Here is a 10888-nt window from a genome sequence, read left to right on the forward strand (position 1 = left end):
GCCACAATCATTTTCCTAGTTAGTTTTTTCTACTTCACTTTTCTTTTGAAAATCATAATGATGGTGACACATTTAAAATCCCACAGTATTTTCCAACTAGTACGTGTGAGGAAGGAAAGAGGATGAAAACCCTCATAGGTATCTACCATCAGGGCCAAGAGCTTTGCTTATCAACACATGTGAAAGTGCATCAAGAAAATAGCTAGGGTCACGTCTGTGCGTGTGTGTGTGTGTGTATGTGTGTGTGTATAAAACAATATCATTGTTGAAAAGTAACAAAAGAAATTTTAACAAGGAAAAAAAAGACCTGTTCTTCTTCCACGAATGCAGAAACGATTTTGTAAGTGCGTATTCCATTCCTACCGTTGCCAGATACACACTCTTTATATGGTAGATCATAGAATACATGCAATTTTATTGGCTGACGTAGGAATTCCTATCAACAGTTAGTTCTTTCTCTGAATCTTTCCCATAGCATATCATAGACTCTGTATTTCTATTCCAGCGATTATTTTCCTGTACCACAATGAATATTTGTGTATCACTCTCCCCTACTCCTGGAGGGGAGAGAACAGATTATATTTATCTTTTACATTGTTAGCATCCGGCGTTGTGTGTCTGGTACATAGTTGGCACTTGGTAAATGCCTTTCAAGCAAGTGATTATAAGTACAAAGCATAGGAGCAGATGAATCTAGACTGAGATTATTCTTGTTTGGGGGGCTGGGCAGAGTCGAGTCCACAGGATCCTAGACACTTAGCACTTGGGATTAGAGAAGAGGTACTGAAATTTTCAAAAAGCATGACCTTAGTAAATTCTCAGTAAGATGTAATCTATCAGAAAGATGCATAGTAGACACACAAAAGGGCTGGGAAAGATGAACCCCACTTGACCTGGTGAGGCTCAGCTCTTGGTCAGAGGCCTTAGGTGGACTTGCTGAATCACTGGCCTTGAGGACTGCTGACTGCTAAATGTGGTTTGAAAGAACCCAGAGCACCCATAGCCTTCAGCTCTAATTAACCACAGTGATGAAGAACATACGATTTGAAGTAACTAATGAGGCCCGATATGATTATCAACCTCAACCTGAGTCTACACTGTACAAATGACTCCAGTTCAAGAAGAAGGGCAAAAATGAAAGGAAATTAAATTTCATTGTCAGTGAAATGGTCTGAGAGGGATTCTGGGAAGATGGAACTGGTGACTGCAGAGATTTTAGATCATGCCAAATTCCCTCGTAAGAACAGAAGGAGCAACTGAGTAGCAAAACCGAGAGCCCATGGAAAACCTTTGCAGTGCAACTGGAAGTTAAGCCATCCCCACAAACCCCAAACTACAAGCGAATCAGAGCAAACCACCAACGGCCCCAGGTCTGCATAGTAATCAGTGTCTGTGCAGAGGAAAGCAGAGGGAGGCAATAGAGCATCTGACAGATGGTTGAACAGGAGAACCCCCAAATAGCCAGTAAGTGTTCGCTGGAAAGCGTGCTGGAACGGTTTGAGAGTGGCAGCGGAAACTAGCAGGGGGTTGTTCAGTCCAGCAGTGGGTGAATGCAAGGGGTCCATGGTAAGCTCCCCTAAACCCCCAAAATAGTCCAGCCAGGGCCTCTTTCCAGCATACAACTCCACGTGGAGGAGAAACTGTGCAATCAAAATCGAGCAAGGCAGGGACAACAAAGACAAGGGAAGAGAAGGCCCAGAGTAAAGTGGTAGAGGGGAACAGAGCCAGGAAACCTCAGAAAGCAAGCTACACACACACACACACACACACACACACACACACACACACACACGCACGCACACACACACTCACAATCAAAAAACGAGAGGGAGCTCTGGGAAGGTAAAAGTTAAGGAAAACTAATTTTGCTTAATAATGAACAACAGAAAAATAAAGTCAAATTTCATATAACGTTCTTAAGAGGGGAAAAAAGGGAATAAATGCAGAATAACATTACTACATTAGAAAAAATAGTCTTTAGAAAAAAATCACAAGTATAACTTTCTCTTTCAAAATGAGCTAAAAGATCCAGCTATCTTTATTGAAAACAAATGTCCCACTGGCCATTGCTGTTCATCCTGTTTCTCATCTTTAAAAAAGAAAGTGCTTTAAATCATACATTTTAAAATAATTTAAATAGAGAAAGCATTAGGTTTTAAAAATGGAATTTTTGCTATAAAGTTAGACTGCCCTCTTTAAGAAAAACTGTTAAAATAAGAGATTCCCTTGTTCCTCCAAATCACTTTGAAACTTCAAAGGCAAGCTGTTTTACTTTGGAGATAAAAGCAGGCTCTTTAACGCAGAACATATTATAATTTCTTTTGTGTTCCCTACGGAGAAAAAATACAGGGCCGGTTTGGTAACCAAACCAATGCTTCCTGAATTTGCAATTAGTGGACTGTCCAGAAGAGGGCACTCGTTCCTCAGGCTACTCAAGGGAGCCCCTTGACAGGGCAGAAGCTCAGTGAGTAGCTAAGGACAAAAGAGGCACACTCCACCTGGAGGACTGAGAGTAAAAGGGTAAATTTTTAAAAAGCAAGAAAACTCAACATTTAATGCTGCCTCTCGTAATCTCCACAGATAGCCTCTGACTTGGTCGTAACTTGTCATGGACAGGTTGAATATTGCATTATAAAAAATAAACTGGAAAGCACCTGTTTTGTTTTGTTTTGTTTAAGATACTGTTTGCTTAGCGTAGTAATGCCATCCTAGTAATGCCATCCTAGTAATGCCTACTTATTCAACAATCAATTTTGCCTGAGTTATGTTTTCCCAGAATGAGATGCACGCAGGTGTTGCTGAATCCAAAACCAATATATTTTAACATGAATAACATGTTTGGCGAAACGAATGTATCAGCATAGGATAATGGTCAGCACTCAGCACTCCCCTGAATCATGCACTATGTTCTTATCCCTGGCTTTGTTTTATAGTTTACTACTGAAAACACATCTCTTCCACATGAATAGCTTTACTCAAATAATTATGCTTTTAAAAACTTAGAGCCACTTTCATGGTCTATTTTTCAGAAGACAGTAAATATTCCTCGGCAAACACAGAGACAAGAACATCTCAGAGCAAACACACAAATGAAAACCCCAACCCTTGTTTACTTACAGGTCTTTATGCTCCTAATATTGACATTAGTTTCTTAGGTCTCCTGTGCATTTTCTTTTCTATAGCAAACAACAGTACTTTAATCTATAAGGAAGCAGGTTTTGCTGCTCCAGAAAGATGAGTTAATTGTCCCCCCTGAGGACACAAAAGCGAACAGTGCTGAAGAGCTGACCGGCTGTGTTATGGGGAGCAACTGGCCTCGTTAGCAAAACAAGCTCCTTTGCATAAGCCGTAGAGATACATTACAGAATCCAGGAGAAAGAACCAGAAAGGGAGACAAACAATTGTAAGATTACAGTGTTTGAGGATTCGGCTACAGCTTTTTCTTAGGGTCTGTTTGAAAGTATTACGTCGAACTTCAGTACGCCTTTCCAAAAGGTATTTTTAGCAGCAATTACGTTAAAAGCTTTGAGCTCCTTGCAGTTTTATCTATACAGATATCTCTTGGCCTAAGCGACCTTTAAGATATTGAATTAAGTGAGTCTCCTCTTCAAAAGCAACAGGTTCCATATATAAAGAAAGCGGCCACACTTTGCAGGGCACAAGCTGCAACACATTTGGAAAAGGCAAGGTACGTTTGATAGGAGGACTACAAAGGTGCTTTTGGCTGTCATTTTCTTCAGTGGGGTCAACTGGTCAAGAAAGGGCCTGTGAAGGCTTGACAAAGGGCTCAGCTGTTCCTGCCACCCTGCTCCCAGGAGGGTCCCCAGGAGAAAAACTCGGTGGCAGGCATGCAGAGAGCCCACCACCGCCCCAGCCCTGCTCAACTTCCTATCTGGATGGACTAGGGAACCGGGATGAGGCCAGGCATCCCTGCCGCCATCACCCCCAGGACCAAAACTTACCCTTCCCTCCAATCGCATCCTCCATCAATGCTGTTTTAAACTTCTGGCACTTCCAATTCATTGTCTAGTTAGTGCAGGAGATTTTATCCTCAGGCTTCACAGAATGGGAAGCATCAGGGTCTGGAACCCCTGAGGTCATGCGTGAGAGGTGTAGTTATAAAAATGTCCTTTCTTTTCCCCTAAGAGGATGAGCCTTAGCTTTCATTGGATTCTCAGAGGGATATCCAGCTTCCAAAAGGGCATGTAAACCATCCCAGAGGGACTGTGAGTGAACTCGAGTCAGAGAAACTGCACTGGCTGAGTGATAAGCCCTGCTATCAAGACTTGATGGTAGTCTACGGCCAAGCCACCCTGAACGTGCCCGATCTCGTCTGATCTCAGAAGCTAAGCAGGGTCGGGCCTGCTTAGTACTTGGATGGAAGACCACCTTGGAATACCAGGTGCTGTAGGCATTAAAAAACAAAACAAAATAAAACAAAACAAAAAACCTGATGGACAGGAGGGCCAAAAAGAGCAGACAGAGCTTCTCGCAGCATGTAGATGACAGAGGACACTTATAGGTCATCTGGTCCAATTCCTTTATTTTATAAATAAGGAAACTGAGTCTCAAAGCCACAGGTCAGGCATCAGGCCAGCACCTGGGTCTCCCAGCTGTCAATTGGGGGCTCTTTCCATAATACCACTCAGGACCATCAAGCAATTCTAGTTCTAATCCTGAGGTTGTGTGAAGATGGGGCAGGTGAGAAATGACCTCTAATATCATCAGAGTTGTTTTAGACTTTATCGGGTTTATAAAAGCAGCATATTGTTGGCAGTGTGGCCTCTGGAGCATGAGTTCGAATCTTGATTCTGCCTCTTTTATGTGTCTTTAGGAAAATTATCTAACTATGCGCCTCTGTTTTCTTGTCTGTAAAGTGGGAATAATAATAGCATATACCATTTAAGATTCTGCTGTAAGGATTAAACAGGCAAATTTATATATTCTCTATTCTATATTATGCTTTAGAATGGGGTCTGGCACATATTAAGCACTTATCCTCATCTATTATTAATATTTTAACAAGCATTTATTGAGCATCATTATATTCAAAGCATTGTGCCAGGCACCAAAGACACAAAGACAAAAGCTCCAATTTAGTTCCTCTAGTCAGGAGTGCAGTGTGGGGGAACCACAGTTAACTGAAGAATATTCTGACAAGAGCCTCAATAGTGGTTGGCCCAATGCACTTGGTAACTGAGAGGGACACTATGTTTTGTTTTGTTTTGTTTAAGATACTGTTTGCTTAGTGTAGTAATGCCATCCTAGTAATGCCATCCTAGTAATGCCTACTTATTCAACAATCAATTTTGCCTGAGTTATGTTTTCCCAGAATGAGATGCACGCAGGTGTTGCTGAATCCAAAACCAATATATTTTAACATGAATAACATGTTTGGCGAAACGAATGTATCAGCATAGGATAATGGTCAGCACTCAGCACTCCCCTGAATCATGCACTATGTTCTTATCCCTGGCTTTGTTTTATAGTTTACTACTGAAAACACATCTCTTCCACATGAATAGCTTTACTCAAATAATTATGCTTTTAAAAACTTAGAGCCACTTTCATGGTCTATTTTTCAGAAGACAGTAAATATTCCTCGGCAAACACAGAGACAAGAACATCTCAGAGCAAACACACAAATGAAAACCCCAACCCTTGTTTACTTACAGGTCTTTATGCTCCTAATATTGACATTAGTTTCTTAGGTCTCCTGTGCATTTTCTTTTCTATAGCAAACAACAGTACTTTAATCTATAAGGAAGCAGGTTTTGCTGCTCCAGAAAGATGAGTTAATTGTCCCCCCTGAGGACACAAAAGCGAACAGTGCTGAAGAGCTGACCGGCTGTGTTATGGGGAGCAACTGGCCTCGTTAGCAAAACAAGCTCCTTTGCATAAGCCGTAGAGATACATTACAGAATCCAGGAGAAAGAACCAGAAAGGGAGACAAACAATTGTAAGATTACAGTGTTTGAGGATTCGGCTACAGCTTTTTCTTAGGGTCTGTTTGAAAGTATTACGTCGAACTTCAGTACGCCTTTCCAAAAGGTATTTTTAGCAGCAATTACGTTAAAAGCTTTGAGCTCCTTGCAGTTTTATCTATACAGATATCTCTTGGCCTAAGCGACCTTTAAGATATTGAATTAAGTGAGTCTCCTCTTCAAAAGCAACAGGTTCCATATATAAAGAAAGCGGCCACACTTTGCAGGGCACAAGCTGCAACACATTTGGAAAAGGCAAGGTACGTTTGATAGGAGGACTACAAAGGTGCTTTTGGCTGTCATTTTCTTCAGTGGGGTCAACTGGTCAAGAAAGGGCCTGTGAAGGCTTGACAAAGGGCTCAGCTGTTCCTGCCACCCTGCTCCCAGGAGGGTCCCCAGGAGAAAAACTCGGTGGCAGGCATGCAGAGAGCCCACCACCGCCCCAGCCCTGCTCAACTTCCTATCTGGATGGACTAGGGAACCGGGATGAGGCCAGGCATCCCTGCCGCCATCACCCCCAGGACCAAAACTTACCCTTCCCTCCAATCGCATCCTCCATCAATGCTGTTTTAAACTTCTGGCACTTCCAATTCATTGTCTAGTTAGTGCAGGAGATTTTATCCTCAGGCTTCACAGAATGGGAAGCATCAGGGTCTGGAACCCCTGAGGTCATGCGTGAGAGGTGTAGTTATAAAAATGTCCTTTCTTTTCCCCTAAGAGGATGAGCCTTAGCTTTCATTGGATTCTCAGAGGGATATCCAGCTTCCAAAAGGGCATGTAAACCATCCCAGAGGGACTGTGAGTGAACTCGAGTCAGAGAAACTGCACTGGCTGAGTGATAAGCCCTGCTATCAGGACCTGATGGTAGTCTACGGCCAAGCCACCCTGAACGTGCCCGATCTCGTCTGATCTCAGAAGCTAAGCAGGGTCGGGCCTGCTTAGTACTTGGATGGAAGACCACCTTGGAATACCAGGTGCTGTAGGCATTAAAAAACAAAACAAAATAAAACAAAACAAAAAACCTGATGGACAGCAGGGCCAAAAAGAGCAGACAGAGCTTCTCGCAGCATGTAGATGACAGAGGACACTTATAGGTCATCTGGTCCAATTCCTTTATTTTATAAATAAGGAAACTGAGTCTCAAAGCCACAGGTCAGGCATCAGGCCAGCACCTGGGTCTCCCAGCTGTCAATTGGGGGCTCTTTCCATAATACCACTCAGGACCATCAAGCAATTCTAGTTCTAATCCTGAGGTTGTGTGAAGATGGGGCAGGTGAGAAATGACCTCTAATATCATCAGAGTTGTTTTAGACTTTATCGGGTTTATAAAAGCAGCATATTGTTGGCAGTGTGGCCTCTGGAGCATGAGTTCGAATCTTGATTCTGCCTCTTTTATGTGTCTTTAGGAAAATTATCTAACTATGCGCCTCTGTTTTCTTGTCTGTAAAGTGGGAATAATAATAGCATATACCATTTAAGATTCTGCTGTAAGGATGAAACAGGCAAATTTATATATTCTCTATTCTATATTATGCTTTAGAATGGGGTCTGGCACATATTAAGCACTTATCCTCATCTATTATTAATATTTTAACAAGCATTTATTGAGCATCATTATATTCAAAGCATTGTGCCAGGCACCAAAGACACAAAGACAAAAGCTCCAATTTAGTTCCTCTAGTCAGGAGTGCAGTGTGGGGGAACCACAGTTAACTGAAGAATATTCTGACAAGAGCCTCAATAGTGGTTGGCCCAATGCACTTGGTAACTGAGAGGGACACTAACACACACTTAGTGTCTTAAAATTTCCCTGAGCCTCAGAATGCAAACCTATGCAGATAAACGATGGTATGCTCTCCGGGTCTACCTGCCAAGGGACCCTGGAGGGACTGAGGGTCAGCAATATGCCAATGCAGACATTAGCTGCTCTGGCTGCCAGGGGGCAGGACTGATGGGACCTGCCAAGTGGTAGATTGGGGGTGGAGATAGGAGTGATGTTGGGGCGAGGGCAATGGGCTAGGAAGGGGCTGCCTGAAAGCCAAATATGGTAAAAGCTGCCAGGATATCCTGGGATCTGATTATGCCCCAGAGTTAATGAGCCGACAAGAGCAAAGACACAGAGAAGCAGAGCTGAGATTAAGACATACACAGTCTGGGTATATTTCCTTCATGGTGCCTGTGTACTCTGTATTTCCTTTTTGAAGGCAAACAGCCAAAGCCCCAAGGCTACCAACACTCTGGGTAAAATTTAAAGCCCTCTGTATTAGTGATGGTTCTTCAGAGAAACAGAACCAATAGGATATATATATGTGACATATATATATGATTTATTTAAAGAAATTAGGTCATGCTGTTGTGGGAGCTGGCTGAAATTTGTAAGGCAAGTGGACAGGCTAGAAACTCAGACAGGAGTTGATATTTCAGGCTTGAATCTGAAGGCTAGAAACTCAAGCAGAATTTCTATGCCACCAGGAAGCAGAATTTCATCCTCTTTGGGAGACCTCAGCTTTTGCTTGTAAGATCTTCAACTGATCAGATGAGGCCCACCCACATTATGGAAGGTAATCTGCTTTACTCAGAGTTTACTGATTAAGATGTTAATCACATCCAAAAGATATTTTCACAGTAACATATAGACTGGTGTTTTACCAACAGCTGGGCACCATTGGTACCACGACCTAGCCAGGTTGACACATAAAATTAACATACCCTCTGACTCACAACACTCACCAGACTGTAAGGCCACGTGTAGTCAGAAGGCAAGGGGGAGCCTTTAAGTTTAAAACCCTAGCAAATCTGAACTTTTTCTTCCAACTCTTAGCTCACTTGTCACCTCCTCCAGAAAGGTGCCCGCTACCCTGTGCCATGAGTTACGTGCTCCTCCTCAGTGAAGCCAGTATCCACTCCTGCTCCTATGACCTTGTCAGTTTTGGGTCATAATGCTGTATCTATTGATCCAAAGAGAACAGCCTTGTTCCCCTGGCCTCGCTTCCACTGCACCTACTACTATGCACAGTAAGAGAGGAATTCAAGTCTGACAAACCTTGAAGCCAAGAGACACTAACATCTGAAATGGCCGGTGGCCTGTATATTCGTGTTGAACATTGACCTTATCAAAACACACATCATACCCCAGTAATGAATACTACTCTTCTACGTAATGTGCTAATGGAAATACATATTTTTCTTATTCACCATCAGATAGCGATTATGAGTCACATCCTCAGGACTGGGGTTCAAATTAAGGATAGTGATGTGGAAGATTCCAGACTCAGTCCTTTGGGCTTGTCGGTTGTATCTTCCTTCACCTTAAAAGCATTTCTTGGGTGTCGACTGTGTGCCAGGAGCATGGTCCCAGCCCTCAAAATATTCATGACCTAGGGCTTGAATATCACTTATATCTTCGCAAGGAAATGCCAGATTCACTTGATATTTTGCCATAAGGAAATGGAGTGCATTTTAAGTCAAATTGTCATGCTTTTTCATGACCTCATTTTTAAATCTGACAGAGCCAAAGCTTTGGGCATAAAAATGCCTTGGGCCGCTTCTCTTACAGAATGTGGTGCCCACTGCCAGACTGCAAACTCTGAGGCTTTAACTACTGCAGACTTAGGAAAACCGTAGGCAGTGAAGAAAAATTCCCATTTCTCTAGCCAATACTTCCAGATTGAACTTGAAACCCCAAGAGAAATACAGAAAAGATTTCCTTTGTAATTATCATAAAATTAGCATACAGTGGAATTTTAGATTACACATAGAAAGAGAAGTCTGGTGGGAATGTGACCGGCACCACCACACGGGGGAGCAGCTTGTCACCATCTAAATAGCATGAATGGAAAACGAGACGCGTCAATCAATGGCGGATGGCTAAATAAATTGTGGCAATATTCATACATCAGAATACCACATATTACATAAAAGAAATAAAATAGATGTGCATGTCTTCATATGGATATATTTGGAAATACTCATGTGAAAAAAAAAGGTGCAAAAGGCTTTTTGTACCGAAAAAGGAACAGAAATACCATACAGTACAGTATATAAATATATAATCAACAATATATATTTCGAAATGATAAAACTATGGGTGGAAGACACATGCCTGCTTCTGAATCATTACTTCTGGGAAGGAAGGAAGAGGAAGAGATAAACGGGATGGCGGGCGAGGACTCCAAGGTTAATTATAAAGACGTGTTCAGTGTTAGTGTTTGGCACGTAGGTATCTGTTGGATAATTTTTGTGCTTTTTCGTGTGTGTTTGAGCATTTTTTTGAAGAGTGTCTAGGAAGGAGTCATGGCTAACCCCACCCAAAGTGGAACTGGAAGACCCCCCCCCCCCGACTCCATCTCTTTGGCTCCCTTACTCTAGAAGACAGAGAAAGAAAAACAGAAGAGCGAATGCAACTTTTCAACTGAGAAGTTTCTGAGTATTTTTTGGCAGAGATTTCACACGTAATAGGTGATGGTCACCTACTCGTGAAACAGACGGCAAGCACCGTCAGAGAGGGTTCGCTTGCCGTCCATTGCGTGCACTTATCATCACTTACTGGGAGGGGTATAGACTGAGGCCTGTGACTCCAAACCCTGTTACTGCCCTGATCCCTACGGCTCGTCTAGGTCAGTGGTTTTCACATTGGAGTGTACACCTGTCACTCGTGGCTTGGCTGCCCAAGCCCGATTTGGTGGGCCGGGGCGGGAATGCTGGGGAATGGGACTGGAGTTATTTTTCATGCTGCCTTCAAGATGCCACTGCTGAGGGCGGCTTGCAGGCTGCATTCTGAGGACAAGCGTCAACATTCTGGCCACTTTTCTAAATACCTGCCTTCATCGCTTCTTTAAAAAAAAAAAAAGGGTAAAAAGGAGGCCTGGCTTACTGCTGTTGAACATGAGACCTCAGAAACCAGG

General features: G+C 42.7%; 2 pseudogenes; both read left to right on the forward strand.

The window, feature by feature from the left end:
* Positions 1-4295: 4295 nt before the first annotated feature.
* Positions 4296-4414, forward strand: LOC111739152 (annotated as a pseudogene).
* A 2437-nt stretch (positions 4415-6851) lies between these two features.
* LOC111739154 lies at positions 6852-6970 on the forward strand (annotated as a pseudogene).
* The last annotated feature ends 3918 nt before the right edge of the window (positions 6971-10888 follow it).

This window comes from Pteropus vampyrus, unplaced genomic scaffold (assembly GCF_000151845.1).
Source record: "Pteropus vampyrus isolate Shadow unplaced genomic scaffold, Pvam_2.0 Scaffold47, whole genome shotgun sequence".
Lineage (NCBI taxonomy): Eukaryota > Metazoa > Chordata > Mammalia > Chiroptera > Pteropodidae > Pteropus > Pteropus vampyrus.